Source organism: Schistocerca piceifrons, chromosome 10 (genome assembly GCF_021461385.2).
Source record: "Schistocerca piceifrons isolate TAMUIC-IGC-003096 chromosome 10, iqSchPice1.1, whole genome shotgun sequence".
In the NCBI taxonomy this organism is placed as follows: domain Eukaryota; kingdom Metazoa; phylum Arthropoda; class Insecta; order Orthoptera; family Acrididae; genus Schistocerca; species Schistocerca piceifrons.
The window spans coordinates 139,246,077-139,268,598 of record NC_060147.1 but is presented as its reverse complement, the minus strand read 5'-3'; the positions used below and the strand labels follow the sequence as shown (position 1 = coordinate 139,268,598).

At 43.0% G+C, this 22,522-nt stretch overlaps 1 protein-coding gene across 1 annotated transcript in view; it reads left to right on the top strand.

Moving 5' to 3' along the window:
• The window catches only part of LOC124718778 (angiotensin-converting enzyme-like), a 480,801-nt gene that overhangs the window by 222,823 nt on the left and 235,456 nt on the right, over positions 1-22,522 (top strand). The gene's annotated exons all lie outside the window — the stretch shown is intronic.

Genomic DNA, 22,522 nt, shown 5'->3' with positions numbered 1-22,522 from the left:
ATTCCCATTCCCCTACTAGCAGAATTTATACAAATAAAACATCAAACAAGATAGTAAAAAATTGTTTCAATTAATTATTTATTCTAGAGAAGCTACACGGCCATCAATGGTGTCTGTTCTTTCGAGAACAGTTACTATCTTCGTATATAGTTAAAGGCTAACCGGCCACTGACATTCATCCGTGCGAATGCGCACAGGTTGCCCGAACTCTTACGAGAATCGTGACCTCAGTTGGCGCGAGTAATGAATGGATGAGCAAATATCTATTAAGGACATTAGGTATGTAGATTGTGGACAGTTGGGAATGTGGGTCTCACGGGGAGCGTGCAAGGGATAAGTCCCTGCAGTCGCGCTATTCATCTGTGTCCTCGGTGGCGCAGACGGATAGAGCGTCTGCCATGTAAGCAGGAAATTCCGGGTTCGAGTCACGGTCGGGGCACACATTTTTAGCTGTACCCGTCGAGGTGTATCAACAACACCAGTCCGCAGCTGAGGGTTTCAAATAATTACCAAATGTTTCCTGTTGGTAGTGCTGCAAGCTGTCGATAAAGCCAATCGCAGAGAGAATGCACTTATATTTCCATAACACTGAATATTATACAATATGGTTCTATTAAACTAATATGCAAGTGTCAGAGTTGTAAGACTACCGTAGGCTGTTGCAAGTCTTCGTAGACCACCGTAGTTCTCCTAGTAGCTTTGGTCACTTAAGAGCGTGACCACGTTACCTGTACGTCAGGTGTGTTGCATACCTATCGGGCGTCTTCTAATTTAGATCCCCTTGTTTGCGTATGCGATCAGTCTCGTTATAGATTCCTCTAGAAACCGGCAGTGGTGAACTGTTTAGAAACTGATTGAAGATAACAAATGGCTGTGTAGATTACGGAACATTTTTCTTCTACATCCTCCTGTCTGTTACCTAAAAATAAACAATATTTATAGGAAAACTGAAACTGTCGATGTTTAATTGTGATATTATTCGAAAATTGTTGATTTGTAACGCGGAACATAGGGATGCTATAGTAAAAATATAAGATTTATCATAGAGCGTTAGAAAATTTCCTAAAAAACATTAAAATAAAAAACTACAAAACAGAACACATCAAACATCGCTTCAATACTTCGTCGAGCGTGCGAAATAACAATAATTATATTGATTATTTTATGTTTGCGCTTGTAAACTTTACTTGGATCGAAATTAATTGCTTTGTTCAGATAAATATGCAGAAATTGCGGGCTAAACTAATTTTATGAGCTGTAAAATGCAAACTACTCATTGGACTAACACTGAAACGATGTGCGGCTCTAATTGTGTGCAAAACAGATGCCGTCTGCTCCCAGTTTCTCTCACACATAGTCGTTTCTTTCTTTCTCTACCAGTTCTATCAATACTACCAGTAATTCTACCATTTACTACCTCATTTAGGTACTGTATCAAAATTACCGAACCAAAGTTGCGGTACAGCGCAACCGTAACCAGATACTTTAGAAAACGCTAAGGAGCGTAAAACGGAATTTACATCCAGTGAGATTCGAACTCTCAAACATCACCTGTGTTCTACATCTCTGCGCGTTACGCTTCACGGACCACGATTGATTAATGACCATACGTCGCATCTTACGATCGCCTGAAATTTTTAATCGTAGGTATGTTGTTAACCGGCATTTGACTATAACAAATTCGTTGGTGGTTCCTAAACGTGCCGTTTCCTTGTAAGGGCACAGGCACCCTTTCATTATACGCAAGCACCAATATGAAGTTTGCTCCTCCCTTCCTTTTATTACGGCGCAAAAAATCGTACAATTAACCACTGGTTTTCGAGAGACACTCAATTTTCTGGTACTTAGAAACGGCAAGTACAGTTACCGGCTCCAGCTGAAAGCCAATATGGCGTCTCGTGACTGCTGAAGAGAGCCTCATCTGACGTAGGTGTCGTTCTTCCATGTTACTGGCCTACGTTCAAACGCACGCTCGAAACATCTCACATGCTGGACATCGTTCTCCACGTTCGGAAACACACGCCAACGTGCTCTTATCGCGCTTTTTTTTTTTTTTTTTTTTTTTTTTTTTTTTTTTTTTGTCATCAGCCTACTGACTGGTTTGATGCGGCCCACCACGAATTCCTTTCATGTGCTAACCTCTTCAGTTTTTGCCCTCTACAGCTCCCTCTAGTACCATGGAAGTCATTCCCTCATGTCTTAGCAGATGTCCTATCATCCTGTCCCTTCTCCTTATCAGTGTTTCCCACATATTCCTTTCCTCTCCGATTCTGCGTACAACCTCCTCATTCCTTACCTTATCAGTCCACCTAATTTTCAACATTCGTCTATAGCACCACATCTCAAATGCTTCGATTCTCTTCTGTTCCGGTTTTCCCACAGTCCGTTTCACTACCATACAATGCTGTACTCCAGACGTATATCCTCAGAAATTTCTTCCTCAAATTAAGGCCGGCCGGTATTTGATATTAGTAGACTTCTCTTGGCCAGAAATGCCTTTTTTGCCATAGCGAGTCTGCTTTTGATGTCTTCCTTGCTCCGTCCGTCACTGGTTATTTTACTGCCTAGGTAGCAGAATTCCTTAACTTCATTGACTTCGTGACCATCAATCCTGGTGTTAAGTTTCTCGCTGTTCTCATTTCTACTACTTCTCATTACCTTCGTCTTTCTCCGATTTACTCTCAAACCATACTGTGTACTCATTAGACTGTTCATTCCGTTCAGCAGAGCATTTAATTCTTCTTCACTTTCACTCAGGATAGCAATGTCATCAGCGAATCGTATCATTGACATCCTTTCACCTTGTATTTTAATTCCACTCCTGAACCTTTCTTTTATTTCCATCATTGCTTCCTCGATGTACAGATTGAAGAGTAGGGGCGAAAGGCTACAGCCTTGTCTTACACCCTTCTTAATACGAGCACTTCGTTCTAGATCGTCCACTCTTATTATTCCCTCTTGATTGTTGTACATATTGTATATGACCCGTCTCTCCCTATACCTTACCCCTACTTTTTCAGAATCTCGAACAGCTTGCACCATTTTATATTGTCAAACGCTTTTTCCAGGTCGACAAATCCTATGAAAGTGTCTTGATTTTTCTTTAGCCTTGCTTCCATTATTAGCAGTAACGTCAGAATTGCCTCTCTCGTCCCTTTACTTTTCCTAAAGCCAAACTGATCGTTACCTAGCGCATTCTCAATTTTCTTCTGTATATTATTCTTGTAAGCAGCTTCGATGCATGAGCTGTTAAGCTGTTTGTGCGATAATTCTCGCACTTGTCAGCTCTTGCCGTCTTCGGAATTGTGCGGATGATGCTTTTCCGAAAGTCAGATGGTATATCGCCAGACTCATATATTCTACACACCAACGTGAATAGTCGTTTTGTTGCCACTTCCCCCAATGATATTAGAAATTCTGATGGAATGTTACCTATCCCTTCTGCCTTATTTGACCGTAAGTCCTCCAAAGCTCTTTTAAATTCCGATTCTAATACTGGATCCCCTATCTCTTCTAAATCGACTCCTGTTTCTTCTTCTATCACATCAGACAAATCTTCACCCTCATAGATGCTTTCAACGTATTCTTTCGACCTGTCTGCTCTCTCCTCTGCATTTAACGGTGGAATTCCCGTTGCACTCTTAATGTTACCACCGTTGCTTTTAATGTCACCAAAGGTTGTTTCGACTTTCCTGTATGCTGAGTCTGTCCTTCCGACAATCATATCTTTTTCGATGTCTTCACATTTTTCCTGCAGCCATTTCGTCTTAGCTTCCCTGCACTTCCTATTTATTTCATTCCTCAGCGACTTGTATTTCTGTATTCCTGATTTTTCCGGAACATGTTTTTACTTCCTCCTTTCATCAATCAACCGAAGTATTTCTTCTGTTACCCATGGTTTCTTCGCAGCTACCTTCTTTGTACCTATGTTTTCCTTCCCAACTTCTGTGATGGCCCTTTTTAGAGATGTCCATTCCTCTTCAACTGTACTGCCTACTGCGCTATTCCTTATTGCTGTATCTATAGCGTTAGAGAACTTCAAACGTATCTCGTCATTCCGTAGTACTTCTGTATGCCACTTCTTTGCGTATTGATTCTTCCTGACTAATGTCTTGAACTTCAGCCTACTCTTCATCACTACTATATTGTGATCTGAGTCTATATCTGCCCCTGGATACGCCTTACAATCCAGTATCTGATTTCGGAATCTGTCTGACCATGATGTAATCTAATTGAAATCTTCCCCTATCTCCTGGACTTTTCCAAGTATACCTCCTCCTCTTGTGATTCTTGAACAGGGTATTCGCTATTACCAGCTGAAACTTGTTACAGAACTCAATTAGTCTTTCTCCTCTTTCATTCCTTTTCCCAAGCCCATATTCTCATGTAACCTTTTCTTCTTCCCCTACAACTGCATTCCAGTCGCCCATCACTATTAGATTTTCGTCCCCCTTTACATACTGCATTACCCTTTCAATATCCTCATACACTTTCTCTATCTGTTCATTTTCAGCTTGCGACGTCGGCATGTATACCTGAACTATCGTTGTCGGTGTTGGTCTGGTGTCGATTCTCATTAGAACAACCCGGCCACTGAACTGTTCACAGAAACACACCCTCTGCCCTACCTTCCTATTCATAACGAATCCTACACCTGTTACACCATTTTCTGCTGCTGTTGATATTACCCGATACTCATTTGACCAGAAATCCTTGCCTTTCTTCCACTTCACTTCACTGACCCCTACTATATCTAGATTGAGCCTTTGCATTTCCCTTTTCAGATTTTCTAGTTTCCCTACCACGTTCAAGCTTCTGACATTCCACGCCCCGACTCGTAGAACGTTATCCTTTCGTTGATTGTTCAATCTTTTTCTCATGGTAACCTCCCCCTTGGCAGTCCCCTCCCGGAGATCCGAATGGGGGACTATTCCGGAATCTTTTGCCAATGGAGAGATCACCATGACACTTCTTCAATTACAGGCCATATGTCCTGTGGATACACGTTACGTGTCTTTAATGCAGTGGTTTCCATTGCCTTATGCATCCTCATGTCGTTGATCATTGCTGGTTCTTCCGCCTTTAGGGGCAATTTCCCACCCCTAGGATAAGAGAGTGCCCTGAACCTCTATCAGCTCCTCCGCCCTCTTTGACAAGGCCGTTGGCAGAATGAGGCTGACTTCTTATGCCGGAAGTCTTCGGCCGCCAATGCTGATTATTTATCAAAATTTAGGCAGTGGCGGGGATCGAACCCGGGACCGAAGACGTTTTGATTATAAATCAGACGCTACCCCCTAGGCCACGGGTACCACGCTCTACGACGTCAGAAACTTGACGCGCCCAAGACTCGACGTTCGAAAGCGTAGTCCTGCGTGCGAATTGAGCGCAGGTTTCCGGATAACTACGGGTCGGAAATGTACAGTTGTGGAACTAAGGCCGCGAAACAACGGACAATTAGCGGCGACCGTGCGGATAGTGTCCTTTTACGCGAACGTGCTGGAGTCCGTGTCCGGCAGTGCGGTTTTGTCCGACTAAGCGGCTGCCGTGGTCGTCGCGCTCCAGTGCTCCTGTACTTGTTACAAAGTCCATTCATGCTCTTTGTACGTTAGCAAACCTTGAAGCACGCTGTCGTCATTAGATTTCATTGTTAATAACGCTACACTGAACAAGCTGTGCAGGAAATCAAGGAGAAATTGGGAAAGAGAATTGAAGTTCAGGGAGAAGAAATAAAAAAAACTGAGGTTTGGCATCTGACATGCACACGCACAGAGAGGAGAGAGATAGAGAGAGAGAGAGAGAGAGAGAGAGAGAGAGAGAGAGAGAAGACTTGGAATATTTGGGGAAGTAGAATGGAATGGGTAGTGTCTTGAAAAAGAGGTTTTAAAATGAACAGAAACGAAACAGTGGTAATGGAATCTAGTTGAGTGAAATCAGGTGATGCTGACATGTCAAACATGAACGATTAGGAGCTCAGACAGGAAGAGGACCGAACGTTTTTACATGTGCTGCTACAGAGATCTACTAAAGATCATTTGGGCAGATCACGCAACTCATGAGGTACTGAACAGAATTGGGGTGACAAATTTGTGTCACAACCTGACTAGGAGGGATCAATTGATAGGAAGCATTCTGAGCCATCCAGGAATGCAGGAATGACCAGTTTGGTACTGGAGGAAAATGTCGGGGTGGTGGGGGGGGGGGGAGGGAGGGGTAAAATTGTTGAAGAAGAGAAGAGATGAATAGAGTAAGCAGATGCAGAAGAATGTAGGTTGCAGCAGCTATTCGGAAATGAGGCGGCTTCCACAGAATAGAGCAGCGTAGAGACCTACTTCAAACCAGTCTTTGGAATGAACACCACGGCACATGCAGATACTGGAGTTCTGCTTCAGCAGAGAACACTTAGGTCCATTTCCAGTGAATCTACACACTTTCTTTTGAAATTTTTCATAATTATACATAAGAAAGAGCGCTCTGTAATTGCTTTGAAGAAAATTTAATAGCTGCAGTCGCACGCAGTACTACTTATTTCTATGATTATATGCATGTCTGAAAGAGACGACACCACGCCTATATATCATCGATTCGCTTCGATGGGCAATGAATCCACCACCTTCAGTGTGGATGCACGATTACGTCCGGCCTCCTGTGGGACCCTCCAAGTAGCGAGCATGGAGGCGACAGGTAGGAGTGTGGGTCCATTAGGGACAGTCCGCTCATTTGCTATAAACGCAGTGTCCGGGTGGCGCAGTGGTTAACGGAACTGCCCAGGGAGCAGGGGATCCCGGGGTTTGGAATCCCAGTCCGGCACACATTTTCACCCGTCGCCGCTGACTCTGCATAAAGTCGCGATGCAGCTGATATCATTAACTCCTTTCCTTTTCTCCTCTCCTCTATTCAATTTCTTTGCTTTATTCCATTTCTTTGCTTTATTCCATTTCTTTGCTTCATTCCATCTCTCTGCTTCATTCCATCTCTTTGCTTCATTCCATCTCTTTGCTTCATTCCATCTCTTTGCTTCATTCCATCTCTTTGCTTCATTCCATCTCTTTGCTTCATTCCATCTCTTTGCTTCATTCCATCTCTTTGCTTCATTCCATCTCTTTGCTTCATTCCATCTCTTTGCTTCATTCCATCTCTTTGCTTCATTCCATCTCTTTGCTTCATTCCATCTCTTTGCTTCATTCCATCTCTTTGCTTCATTCCATCTCTTTGCTTCATTCCATCTCTTTGCTTCATTCCATCTCTTTGCTTCATTCCATCTCTTTGCTTCATTCCATCTCTTTGCTTCATTCCATCTCTTTGCTTCATTCCATCTCTTTGCTTCATTCCATCTCTTTGCTTCATTCCATCTCTTTGCTTCATTCCATCTCTTTGCTTCATTCCATCTCTTTGCTTCATTCCATTTCTTTGCTTCATTCCATTTCTTTGCTTCATTCCATTTCTTTGCTTTTGCTTTAATCCTTTTCTTTGCTTTTGCTTTAATCCTCTTCTTTGCTTTTGCTTTAATCCTCTTCTTTGCTTTTGCTTTAATCCTTTTCTTTGCTTTTGCTTTAATCCTTTCCTTTGCTTTTGCTTTAATCCTTTCCTTTGCTTTTGCTTTAATCCTTTCCTTTGCTTTTGCTTTAATCCTTTCCTTTGCTTTTGCTTTAATCCCTTCCTTTGCTTTTGCTTTAATCCCTTCCTTTGCTTTTGCTTTAATCCTTTCCTTTGATTTTGCTTTAATCCTTTCCTTTGATTTTGCTTTAATCCTTTCCTTTGCTTTTGCTTTAATCCTTTCCTTTGCTTTTGCTTTAATCCTTTCCTTTGCTTTTGCTTTAATCCTTTCCTTTGCTTTTGCTTTAATCCTTTCCTTTGCTTTTGCTTTAATCCTTTCCTTTGCTTTTGCTTTAATCCTTTCCTTTGCTTTAATCCTTTCCTTTGCTTTAATCCTTTCCTTTGCTGTAATCCTTTCCTTTGCTGTAATCCTTTCCTTTGCTGTAATCCTTTCCTTTGCTGTAATCCTTTCCTTTGCTGTAATCCTTTCCTTTGCTGTAATCCTTTCCTTTGCTGTAATCCTTTCCTTTGCTTTAACCCTTTCCTTTGCTTTAACCCTTTCCTTTGCTTTAACCCTTTCCTTTGCTTTAACCCTTTCCTTTGCTTTAACCCTTTCCTTTGCTTTAATCCTTTCCTTTGCTTTAATCCTTTCCTTTGCTTTAATCCTTTCCTTTGCTTTAATCCTTTCCTTTGCTTTAATCCTTTCCTTTGCTTTAATCCTTTCCTTTGCTTTAATCCTTTCCTTTGCTTTAATCCTTTCCTTTGCTTTAATCCTTTTCTTTTGCTTTAATCCTTTTCTTTGCTTTCCCCCACTCCCCATTCTATTTACATAATATCATTTATTTTTGATAACTGGTTTGACAAGTTAAGACTGCCATCTTCTGATGTTTCGAACTTGTTGTGTATCCTGCTCCATTAAAGTGTACAGACTGTACATGTGTGATGCAGTCATAATGGAGCAGGACATATAACAAGTTTTAAATATCAGATGATGTCTTAACTGTTGAAACCAGTCATCAGGAGTAAACAGTATTGAATGCGATTATGGCCTTAAATTTTCTTCAAAACACTTTCTTTTCAGTAATTTTTGCGAACAATTCTCCAGGAGAAACAGGGATTTAGCTAAAAGTACTTTAAAAGTGGCTTAGAAACAGTCTTGTCTGCAATGAAATATTTACAATGATTACCAGTTTCGATCAGAATGTGACCATCTTCATATCATTTATGCCATGATGGTAGACGATGGCGTTGAATTGAGCAAGTGTTAAAGACTACACAAACTTCAAGTTCGAGTAGTGGATGTTTGTGGAGTCATAACACCTTGTCTGTTTACCGCCACCATCATAGTATAAATGGTTTGATGGTCACATACTAACTGAAGCTAGTAACCGTCGTAAATAATTATTTTACTGTGTTCTAATCCGTTTTCAAAGTTTCTTTTCGTCTTTTAGCTACTAATACAGGCGCTAAGAGGTGAGAGGTGGCAAGCAGTAGAGCCGTATTGTGATGGACGGGAGAGACGCTTGTTCGCTATGAGGAAGCGCAGTGAGTTACTCTCTACTCTCCCCGAGTCCTAATAAGCGGCCATCAGTGTCCGGTTCGGCTGGCGCGAGGTCGGAAAGGAGCGGACGGCGCGGCCTCAGAGAATGGATGGGACGGCGCAGGGGTTTCTCTCGTGTCGGAAAAACAACGCCAGAGAGCGAGAGAGAAGGAGAAGCTGACGCAATTAAGCCGCGCTGACCGCGGGTCGCGTCTTCAGGTGCTGGCTGCTTGCCTGGCTGTGTGTGACGTCCATCTGGCGAGCAGCGATTCCGGCGCCTGGCGGGGTCGCCAAATCGCGAAGCGAAGTTAATGGCACCACTGCTGCCTTCGCACCGCCGTGCGTACCTGTCACCACATTGTAGCTGCAGCACGTGACACGCACAGCACCTAGGTTGTACCTGGACACATCATTAAACCTGTGTCCGTTCCAGGAACGCTGAAACCATCCTTACGTCTGTATCTCGGAGCTCCCGTCCTCAGTCCACAGCATTCTTCTCGCAGTGCGTTGCGAGCGTTACAAATAAGCCGTTTTCCTATGGTACCAATATGGTTTTTATAAAGCATCGCTCGTGCGAAACTCACCTTGCCCTTTTCTCACATGATACACTACGAACTATGGACGAAGGGCAACAAGAAGATTCCATATTTCTAGATTTCCGGAAAGCATTTGACGTGGCGTCCCGTTACAGACTATTAACGAAGACACGAGCATGTGGAATAAGTACACAGATACGTGAGTCTCGAAGACTTGTTAAGTAATAGAACCCAATATGTCGTCCTCGACAGTGAGTGTTCATCGGAGACAAGGGTAGCATCTGGAGAGCTCCAGGGAAGTGTGATAGGAGCACTGTTGTTCTCTACGTGAACGCGAGTAAATTTTTGTACTTTCAACATTGCAGCACAGTCAGTAATCGTGATAGTATATAAGAAACTATCAGCCTCGATTGCGGTAACGAAACCAACCTTTACCTAGGTTTCAGCCTAAATAATTGAGCCTTCTTCAGAATTTATACTTGAATCTATAATTTGTCTAAGAGTGCATGGTCTAGAAATAAAACTAAAATAGCCTGAATAGGCGTGGTCACATTTTAAAAATGCGGTACATAAGTACTAAGTCAACACCAAGACTTAAGGGGAGGTTTACTACCTTTGGCCCTAAAAAAGCATGTTCTTTGAGAATTTTTTTCTCTGGATGTGTGTTAGATAGCAATGTCAACTTTGGTCAAAATGTTTATTGATATTTCCTCTACAAACTGGATTTTTTCGACCAGAAATGTCGAAGAGCAAAGGCGGAAGTGCCATCGGAACGAAACCAAATTTCGATGTAGACCTCCACGCGCGGTATGTCACAGGTCAGCTGGATCGCCTGAAATCAAAATTGAGTTGACGTTAGCGAGGTATATGAGATTCCTTAGGAGTTGTACCTCGCTTAAGTTATTTGGACGATAGGAAACAAAATGGCGGCCATCTGAAAAGATAGGGTTTCTTCATAGATTTTTCGTCTGCCAAGTAAAAATATTTATAGTTGATGGGTCGGAATAAAAGTGGTAAAACTCCTAGACAATTTAGTTAGCTTCGTCGGAAACAAGAATCATGCCAATCGGTTCCGTAGATTTGAAGTTACCATACAGCGCGATTAAAAAAAAAAAAAGTCATTTCAAGAAAAACGCGTTTGAAGTTTTGACTACATATAAATGCAATATTATGCAACGTACGTTCAATCTGTTATTCCGGGTCCATAAACTAGTCCTTCCTCATAGAGGGCGTTCTCCTCGATTTGGGCCATCCTGCGCTGCTCCAGAGCCGATCGTACGGCCGGTAACAAGCGGCTTTCGGCCGCTTGAATCCGGTGGTCGTCCGAATGCTTGGCGAACTGCGTCTAGTTGAGTCCCAGGATGACGTCCATCTTTGTCATGGTCTTCAGAATTGCTGAATACCCTTCGTTGAAGCTGCTCACTGCCAGGAAAGTCGCAATCTCGACAGTCTTCGCACCAGAATGCATGTGCTTGGGGGCTAACTTCCAAACACACGCGTTCAAACTTTCCTTTGAATTTTGTGTGTTTCCTCCCATGCACCGGTACAATAACTCGTCCTCCGAAAGAAGAAAAATGGTGCGTGAAAAAGGCCGATTTCAGGCAGGTGCATTTTTTTTTTGTTCAACCGCGAATAAGAAACATTTCCGTTCCGTATTCGGAAAAACCGTTTCAAGAGTGGATTCTAAACACTTTTATGGATCCAAAAATGCAATTTTAAAAAAATCGATTTTTTGAACCAAAAGATAGTAAACCTTCCCTTAAGTCTTGGTGTTGACTTAGTACTTACGTACTACATTTTTAAAATGTGACTACGCCTATTCGGGCTACTTTAGTTTTATTTCTAGGCCATGCCCTCTTAGACAAATAATAAAGTATGTCTTCTGAAGAAGGCTCAATTATTTGTGCTGAAACCTAGGTAATCGAGGCTCATGGTTTCTTTTATACGCGAGTAAATGATTTGGGGAACATGGTGGGCAGCATTCTGCGGTTGTTTGCTGATGATGCTGTGGTGTACGGTAAGGTGGTGGAGTTGACTGACTGTAGGAAGGTAAAAGACGGCTTAGACAAAATTTCCACTTGGTGTGACGAACGGCACAAGCCCTAAACGTGGAAAATTGTAAATTGATGCGTATGAGCAGGAAGATCCAACCTGTAATGTTTGGATACAGTATTACTAGTGTCCTGCTTTTGACAGTCACGTCATTTAAGTATCTAAGCGTAACGTTGCAAAGCGGTATGAGATGGAACGAGCGTGTGGGGACTGTAGTGGGGAAGCAGAGTGGTCGACTTCGGTTTGTTGGGGGAAATTTAGGAAAGAGTGGTTCACCTGTAAAGGAGACCGCATATAGGACGCTTCTGCGACCTATTCTTGAGTACTGCTCGAGTGTTTGGGATCCGTATCAGGTCGGATTGACGGAGGACATAGAAGCAGTTCAGAGGTGGGCTGCTACATTTGTTACCGGTAGGTTCGTACAAGAAGTAAGTGTTACGGAGATGCTTCGGGAACTCAAATTGGGAATCCATGGAGGGAAGGCAACGTTCTTTTCTAGAAAAAAGCATTGAGAAAATTTTGAGAAGAGGTTTCGAAGCTGATTGCTGAACGATTCTTCTGCCGCAAACATACATCGCGCGGAACGACCACGAAGATAAAATACGAGAAGTTAGGAGTCGTACGGAAGCATATAGTGTGTCATTTTTCCCTCGCTCCATTTGCGAGTGGGACAGGAAAGGAAATGATCACTAGTACCCTCCGCCACACACCATGAGGTTGCTTCCTGAGTATCTACTTAAATATAGATTGTTGTTATTCTGAATGATTATAACATTTGAATAGCATTTTCGGACAACATTCCCACAAAATATCTTACTTTTATGGAAAAATCATTAAATTTCCGGATTTGGTCACGTGATCGAAAACGCTCTGTTACTGACTTAAGTTCTGGTGTCGTCACAGGCAAGGAGTAAGACGAAGCTGTACGTTTGTTATGGGCGTGTTCGCAAAGTTACTAATGTTTTTCTGCACTATATCTGCAAACAGCTTACTTATTTAGTGATGAAAAATACATTTACGACTTTTAAGTTAGCAGTGGAAAGGATTTTTGGGAACTCTGGTAGTGTAAACCTTCTGAAACTTGATGCCTGTATGGTATCCTCTTTCTTCAAAAACACGTCCATAAGAAGCTCATTTGAGCTATCATTTTAATAAAACCATATTGATGGTTGTGCAATCATTTTTCCACAGTCACGTGCTGTATGCAGGTTCATAATGAAAGACACATTTGAGCAGAATATGTAATTAACGCCAGTGAATATTATGCCAACACCCTTGCCACATTGGTAAGACCAGTCCCCGTCAAATCTCCGTAGTTAAGCGCCGTCAGGCTCGGTCATCACTGGGATGAGACCTCAGTCCTTGTGAGCCCAGTTGAGAAGCTACTTGACTGAGAAATCAATCGTATTCGGATCGGGTGATGCTTATCTTCTGAAGATGACACGGCGGTCGGTCGGTACTGTTGCGTCTCCTGAGGCTTGTTCGGATGGAGGAGGGAATATGGTAAGCACAAGTACTGGTAATTGTAATGTAACTTTACTCAGTTTATTCTTGAGTCACATTTAATTGGCTCTCGGAAGGGAGAGAATATTGAAAGCATTCTGGACACTGCACGCACAGTAAGAGTAGGCTGCCAACCGTAAAGCGATTTTGCAGGTGGTCTCCCTAGGCAGAGGTGTGGGTCAGTATCCTACAGCCAGGCAGTTTTTCCTGACGTCGCTCTGGGGGCACACAATGCTTCGTGGATACACAGATACGACCTACTATGGTGCAAGCTCCCAGTGCCAACATTTTACAACCTGGAAAGAAAAAAACGTTCTAACAGAAAGCACTGTTGTGCACAAAAGCAGAAATTGTGGAGTCTTTCCCCAGACGGCACAAGATGCCAAAGTGCCTCCAAAAATTGGGGGGGGGGGGGCGTGGTGGTGGTAGAGAGAGAGAGAGAGAGAGAGAGAGAGAGAGAGAGAGAGAGAGAGAGAGAGAGAGAGAGGGGGGGGGGGGGGGGACTTCTGTGTAAGGTGGTAGGACGCAATTATCGGTTAGCCAAACAGAGTAGAGCCCATGGAGGAGGACTAGCGTATTCCAAGGAGCATTCAGTTGGCACTCAAAGATCTGGAGCCCAGCCAGTGTGAATTCAATGAAAGACGCAAAACGCGGCAGTGCGACATTACCCTGTAGCAAACATTCGAGCAGAAATCACTTCATCTTGGGCTTCGTGTTCTCCTTCACGAACAGCTTCATCTGAGCTTCCCTCTGCGACTTGGTTGCTGTCTAATGCCGCCGTCAAAACTGATTTATCGTGGGGCATAAAGAATTTCGGAGTGACTTGCATTTTACCACTGACTGAGTTTGCAGCCGCTTCGGCCTCCCTCCACAAAACTACTGAGAGATCCAGCCGCAACCGCGAGGCGATGTGCAGGGAAACTGAAGTCATTTTATAACATTTCCATCACTTCAAGCTTCATTTTGAAGACTTGTATTTCGAATCGATGAACAGTCGTTTTTCAACTCCAACCGCAGGTGGGACGTGTTCCCTTCTGTAGTACTACCTCATTTCAAATAACATCACGGGAATCACTGTGCGCTTCACAGTTGCAGTTAATTTACTTGCACAATTATCAGCACCTCTCCCCCTGGCCCCTGTTTGATATGCCAAGGATTTATTCTCACTATTTGTCATTTTTTTTGTCTATAATTTTATCGGAATAAAGGAAAGTGTCAAATGTTTTTTTATTCCAGTCTCTGATCACAATATCAATTCTTTTGACGATGACCGGTTTCAGTCCGTAATGACCATCCTCAGATCTACAATATACAAATATATACACCTAGTGAGCAGTGTGTCTTTCACCATAATACAGCAATACGTATCACAATATACTATCATACAACCAGGGAAATGCACAGATAAGATACGGTAAAACGTACCTTTTTTACACCATGTTCTAAAGTGATAAGGCCATAATGGCATCGTCAAAACATATAAATATAATCAGCACATCATCGTCATATAGATGTAAAATAAGGTGTAGAATAGGCCACATCGTCCACTCGGTGATTATTGCAACTGGCTGCTGAAGTAACGGTAGCTACCAGAAATCTGTTTGCCTACATCCACCCTAGATGTCGCAAAAAATATAATCTGATAAAAACACATTATGTAAAATATGTGTAGCAGACCTTACAATTGATAACTATCATAGAAACCAATTGTGATACATTAAAAGACGAATACAGTTACCCATACACAATTATTAAAAGGAAATATATGAAGAGAATGGGTTCGACCTTTTTTATGGTGAATTTATGGTCAGCAATTAATACAGGTAATACACTGCCTGTAGCAACGTATAAATTGCCTATGAGAGATAAAATGTCTACATGACAGCTGAAAAAGACAGATCAACGATCAGCGCCCTCTGTTGAGTCGGCCGCCAGGATGTTATGCAGGCGCGCACCGATCGTAAGAACTTAACCACTAGAGGGCTTTACATACATCGTGATATGTCTCCCACAGAAAACGTTTAAGCAACATATTAACAGTCAATAAATAAAATTATATAGTCTGGCTATACATTCCATGAATAGGTAGGACATAATCAATTACAGGCTTAGAGCGACTAACGTATGGACGTAAGGCAAATGACTACTGTTCTCGACATAAATCATCAAGTAAGGTTAGGTATAAATACGCGACTATGTCGCAGTCGGTCAAAGTAAGTATGATTTGTGTCTCATTTAGTAGCCTTAAGTTTCCTCATTCATTATTTTCGAGAGAAACCATAATGCTTGTGATACCTCCCCGACTTACAATTCGTTTAGCCCTAAGTCACCTTGCAGAAGCTTTGAATAGTTGTAAACTTGAAATTAAATAGGAAACAATAATAAATGAAAAGCACCTGTTTGCTTTTGTTCTACAGTATTACTTTTATTGCTTGCCGGTTTTCGGCTTGCAAGGCCATCTTCAGACATTTACTGAGTATTATCATCAAAGAAGTTAAATGTTAGCAGACAACATAGGAAGAGAAGTAACACATCTAGAGTGAAGTAGAAACATACAGTAAGTAACACCTTTGCAATGAAATAGTAAAAACTGAACAGTACATAAGTAACAATGGAGTTGACAGGAAAACCTTAAGCACAAAATAGGAATAGCATGCCTACATAAATGTTTCTATTAATAAACAAAACTAATAAAATAAGATAAAATTAGAACTAGACAAGGCTGCATCAAGAGCTATGAAACATGGAGAGTGATACGCAACCAAAGAAGAGACAGTTGTCAATGTAAATACAGAATTGGTAGTGTATCACTCTCCATGTTTCATACCTCTTGATGCAGCCTTGTCTAGTACTAATTTTATCTTATTTTATTAGTTTTGTTTATTAATAGAAACTGTTATGTAGGCATGCTATTCCTATTTTGTGCTTAAGGTTCTCCTGTCAACTCCATTGTTACTTATGTACTGTTCAGTTTTTACTATTTCATTGCAAAGATGTTACTTACTGTATGTTTCTACTTCACTCTAGATGTGTTACTTCTCTTCCAATGTTGTCTGCTAACATTTAACTTCTTTGGTGACAATACTCAGTAAATGTCTGAAGATGGCCTTGTAAGCCGAAAACCGGTTAGCAATAAAAGTAATATTGTAGAACAAAAGCAAACTGGTGCTTTTCATTTATTATTATAATGTTGTTCTACCAAGAACCGACGGAAGATTCTGTTAATATGTTAAATAGGAAACGGAAATCCTTAAAACTAACAATTCATACGGTAAGAGGGTAGGGAAACAGGAAGATTGCCAGCAGTGGTGCTGTCCAGGAGGGGGGATGTCCACACGCTTCCCACTCACCATCCGAGGCGAGGACCGCACCAGTACTTGGAGCCTCTCGCCCTCGGTTGGCACGATCCTAAATCGCGGTAAGGTTTCTCCACACGACTGCGTGTACTGTCCGCTGTTTCCAGATTTCTTTTACTGTCTAGTGAACGCTTGCTTTCGTAGCTCTCTGTTGACTATACATTTAGTCTTTATTCTGTACTTGTGTGTCTTCACCGGTGGTACTGTTGTCTGCTCTGTTCGCCCTAGCCGGCCGGATTGGCGGAGCGGTTCTAGGCGCTACAGTCTGGAACCGCGCGACCGCTACGTCGCACGTTCGAATCCTGCCTCGGTCATGGATGTGTGTGATGTCCTTAGGTTAGTTAGGTTTAAGTAGTTCTAAGTTCTAGGGGACTGATGACCACAGCAGTTAAGTCCCATAGTGCTCAGAGCCATTTGAACCATTGTTTTGTTCGCCCTAGAGGTTGCGTATGCACAGTCAGACTGCTGAGCGAGGTTCATGAGAAACAAACGCGTGGGGAACGGCCTACGCAGGTTAAGAGATAAACCGTACCCTGGCCGGGACTGACACGTTTCACTGTCAATCGTTCCCTGATGTGGGGGAAGAGTGCAGGTCTTTTCACAGCTGTCCCTTTCCCTTTGCCATGAATAGACTGTGAAGAGGGTTTGACCTGTGTAAAGGTCTACTATTTCCTCCCCTGAATGCGTGTCTTCTGCCCGTTGTCGGCCAGTTTGTCTCCGCCCCATACTCCACAGTTACTCCTACCGGGTTTATCCCGAGCGGGATGCACAGTGCCTCGGCTGAACTGCTGCCTAGAGACCCCGATAGCCGCATCAAGCAGTCTGTTCTGTCCTCGGCTTACCGCTGTGGTAATGGCCGATGTGCCCACACCACTGGCGGCAGAACATACGTTTTGCACGTAGATGCATGTCTGCAAGACACTCTTCACGATACACAGCTGTACGAAATACTCCGAATTTACTGACGTCAGGTGCAGTAGCTATTGGCACGTATGCGAGAGCATGCGCTGTGTAATATGTTCCAAAACGCCGCACACGAAAACGGAATTTTTCCGCGGCTCATACCTCGGGATCTGCTGGTAATATAAAGGCGGAGGTCAAGTGTTTCGGATAGCCCTGGGGCCACGGACCACCTATATATACCCAACACAAAGGTCGTCTTACTGTAAGTATTCTTCAGTACAGGGTCAAAGTATGGATATTTCACACTGTTTTCATCTCAAGAAAATGGAGCAAATCGGTTGATTCTTTTTTGCATTAGCCGACTACGGTCAACTCCGACTCAAAGGAAGGCCTCGGCGCTTGTTCGTGACGTCACGTCAGCTAGGCTCGGCGAACGCCAGGTCTGTTGCAGGCGTACTCATAATGGTATTGTCTCCCTCCCTGACACAGGAAAATGTGAAACTATTGGCGGTAGTTGACCAACACACATTGTTCTGAGAGATTTCTGCAATCAATTAATTGTGCACTTCATCACACTTCTTAACAAACAGTGTTCTCCCGAACTTAAATTTCCACCTGTTTTAAGGATTGGCCGGCCGGTGTGGCCGTGCGGTTCTAAGCGCGTCAGTTTGGAACCGCGTGATCGCTACGGTCGCAGGTTCAAATCCTGCCTCGGGCATGGATGTGTGTGATGTCCTTAGGTTAGTTAGGTTTAAGTAGTTCTAAGTTCTATGGGACTGATGACCTCAGTAGTTAAGTCCCATAGTGCTCAGAGCCATTTGAACCATTTTTTTAAGGATTGACATACAAAAACAACTTCATGGTAAAGCAGCAACGGAATTCGTGCTGCTTTACCTTATTTGTAAATCTGAGGGAGTTGTAAGTAGGCTGCTTAGGTTTTTATATTGGTAACGCCACGTAGCGCTCTGTATGAAAATCACTGGCTGTGCTGTGTGCAGTCTGTGGCTGGGTGGCATTGTTTGAATATTCGCTATTGTAGTGTTGGGCTGTTGGCTGTTAACAGCGCGTAGCGTTGCGCAGTTGGAGGTGAGCCGCCAGCATTGGTGGATGTGGGGAAGTGAGATAGCGGAGTTTTGAGAGCGGTTGGTTTGGACGTGTGTCCATCAGAGACAGTACATTTGTAAGACTGGATGTCATGAACTGATATATATATATATATTATGACTTTTGAACACTATTAAGGTAAATACATTGTTTGTTTTCTATCAAAATCTTTCATTTGCTAACTATGCCTATAAGTTGTTAGTGCCTTCAGTAGTTAGAATCTTTTATTTAGCTGGCAGTAGTGGCGCTCGCTGTATTGCAGTAGTTCGAGTAACGAAGATTTTTATGAGGTAAGTGATTTGTGAAAGGTATAGTTTATTGCTAGTCAGGATCATTCTTTTGTAGAGATTATTAAAAGTCAGATTGCGTTGCGCTAAAAATATTGTGTGTAAGTTTAGTGTTGATCAGAATAAGTAGAGAGAGTAATGTCTGAGTGCGTTCAGTTTTGCTCAGGTGTTTGAAAAGCAAATAATGTAAGAGGTTTATCAGCACAGTCATTCATAAATTTTTCTAAGGGGACGTTTCAAAGTTACATTTGTACTGGGTTGCTTTTACAAGAAACTGTGAACATATTGGTGCCCTTCTTTAGGTATCTTGGTTGACTGTGGGGTGAGGAGCACTGAATGTTAATGAAATATCTTGCTATTGTACACGTTGGGGGAGGGGGTGGGGGACAGAAGAAGAGACTTGTTTTATCAAATAAAATTTTTTTATGTTATGAAGTTTCTCCTTTCAGTTGCAAGAGGGGAATATTTATCTTTTCTAATGTGCATGTTTAAAAAAGTTTAAGCTCAGCAGTATTTTGGATGTATGAAGCTATTTTGTTTCCTGTTTAGAATTCCTTTCGTTGAAAACGACTGTAATCTAATGACTGGCAACAATTGGACATTTACACATGTAAATTAGTTCACATTTCCAGTGACGATGTCAAACGAAAGTAAAAAAATAAAAGAAACGAGTTCATTGTAAGGAGGTTGGGGTAAGTTTTGGACAAACTGGAGCACGTGAAAAATTTCTGTGCGAGTAAAATCTAGTCCGTGGTGTAAAATTACTTTTGGATTACTTAAATTTAACATAGCTTAACTGTTGAAATTGTACTGACGAATAGGTTTCTTTCCAAATAACTGACAAGTCCTGCTTTGGCAGAGAAAAGAAAACCAGTGGAAAAAGGCTCATATTGCTCCACCGATAGGGTACATTGTAAGTAGGCTGTTTAGGTTTTTATGTTGGTAACACCATGTAGCGCTCTGTATGAAGATCAATAACTGGTTACTATAAGCGGACGATCTGGACGTGTGTCCGCCAGAAAAACGAAATTTGTAATTATGGATGTCAAGAATTGATTATATATATATATATATATATACACTGTTTGTTCTGTATCAGAATCTTTCATTTGCTAACTATGCCTATCAGTAGTTAGATATTTATGAGGTGAGTGATTCATGAAAGGTATAGGTTACTGTTAGTCACGGCCATTCTTTTGTAGGGATTCCTGAAAGTCAGATTGCGGTGCGCTAAAAAAATGTGTGTCAGTTAATGCTGATCAGAATAAGTAAAGAGAGAAATGTCTGAGTGCGTTCAGCCGGCCGCGGTGGTCTAGCGGTTCTGGCGCTGCAGTCCGGCACCGCGGGACTGCTGCGGTCGCAGGTTCGAATCCTGCCTCGGGCATGGGTGTGTGTGGTGTCCTTAGGTTAGTTAGGTTTAAGTAGTTCTAAGTTCTAGGGGACTTATGACCTAAGATGTTGAGTCCCATAGTGCTCAGAGCCATCTGAACCCATTCTGAGTGCGTTCAGTTTTACTCAGCTGTCTTTGTATCAAATAACGTAGTTAACTAGCACAGTCATTCACAATTTTTCTAAGCGGACGTTACAGCATGACTTGGGGTGGCAGTCATAAAAACAAAGGCGTTTTCCGTTGCGGCAAGATCTTCTCATGAAATGTCAATCACCAATTTTCTTCTTAGAGTGTGAAAATATTTTGTTGGTGCCCACCTGCTTAGGCAGGAATGATCATAATAATAAAATAAATCAGAGCTCGCAAGAAACTATTTTAGTTTTTCATGCACACTGGTCGAAAGTCGAACGGTGGAGAAATAGCGTGAAGGTAGTTCGATGAACCCTCCGCCAGACAGTTACACAGAAGAAGATCGTAGCACAAAATACGCGAATGTGCTGCTACTTTAAAAACTGTAGCTGAAAGTTGGGGTATGAGCTACCTCATTCTACCTTTACCAGCATCTTTAAAAATTTTGCCAGAAATTTTGGCAGGAGAACATACTGGCGCCTTTTTATTCTATGAGGAGAAGGCAGAAGCAGTGGCAAAGAGACAGGAACGTAATGACTACTGGCCGATAGTAGGCAGTGGTTGTGTCACAGAAAGAGTGGAGAAGACAATGGCAGTGTGAGAAAGAGAGGGGAAACAGTGGCAGTGGTTCAAATTCAAATGGCTCCAAGCACTACGGGGCTTAACATCTGAGGTCATCAGTCCCCTAGACTTAGAACTATTTAAACGTAACTAAGGACATCACACACATCCATGCCCGAGCCAGGATTCGAATCTGTGACCACAGCAACGGCGCGGTTCCAGACTGAAGCACCTAGAACCACTCGGCCACAGCGGCCGGCAGTGTCAGTGGAACATAGTTGACAGTGACAGAGCAGTGCTAGAAAAAGTGAAGGACATTGTTCTAGTGGGAGAGGAACGAAGAGAAAGACAAAGTGGAAGTGGATGAGAGCCGCTGATAAAGAGAGACTGAGTATGTGACAGTGAGAATGAGGAAGAGAGAGATGATGACAGTGAGAAGAGACAGCAGCAGTAGGGAGGAAGGAATGAGATAGTAGCAGTAAGAGAGAGAGAGAGAGAGAGAGAGAGAGGCAGTGACAGTGAGAAGAGAGAGTAGTAGCATGACAGAACGAAGGGCAATGAGGTTGTGGCTCAGGAGACAATGACAGAGAAACACAGAGAGATGATGACAATGAGTTGGGCCGAAGGAGTGAGAAAAGGCAATTGGGAATGAGCAGTTTAAACTGATGGACTAGAGGGTGTGACCGATTTACAGTGAGGGTAGCTTGTGGAAGTGAAAGGTAAGTTGCATGTTGAAAACAACACGAATGTGTTCCCATGCCAAAATTTTTGGGAAAATCTTTGAAGATACAGAGAAAGGGGAAAGAGGCAACATGTACCCCAGTTTTCAGTCAGTCTCTTTTAATAAACAGGAGCATATTCGCCTTTTGTTGTGCTCCGATAGGAGCATTGGAATCCGCTGGTAGCTCTACTGTGTGTGAAAATTTGTGCCAGATTGGGACTCGAACTCAGGCTTCCCGCTTCTCGCAAGCGGTCGCCTTAGCAACTTCGGCTATCTGTGCACGCTCGCCAAACTTCCACTCGTCACATTGTGTACATCCTTACATCTCAGTCTGCTTTCACCTGGAGAGCGTAAAGACTGATCGTGTGGTTAGCTGGCGGTAACAGGTGTGTGTGTGTGACACAGACGGAGACGTCGGCCAGTGGTACGGCTGGCTTTTCGCCGCGGTGTGTGGCGGAGCTGTGGTTGCGTCAGGCGGCTGCGGGCGCAGCGGAGCGTAGAAGAGGGGACCGGACTGCGCAGGCCGGATCAGGTCGCGGAATCGCGTTAAGACCTGCCGGCCCATTAAGCCGGCGCCCTGCCCGCCACGGCTGTTTATGCCTAATCCCGCTGCCAGACGGCTCACTCACGACAACGCTGGGACCGGCCATTCTGCAGTGTCGGGCGCCTGAATCTTCGTGTCTCCCAATCTGCGCTCTGCGAGCGTGCGTTCCGTGCGTGGCAGAGGCCATAGTTTACATCGTTGACGTCAAGCTGTTGAATTATGGAATATATCACCATCACAGGAAAATTAAAGAGACCTCTGGAGATAAGAGAACGACTTGTATGAATATCAAGAGCTCAGATGGAAACCCAGTTCTAAGCAAAGAAGGGAAAGCAGAAAGGTGGAAGGAGTATATAGAGGGTC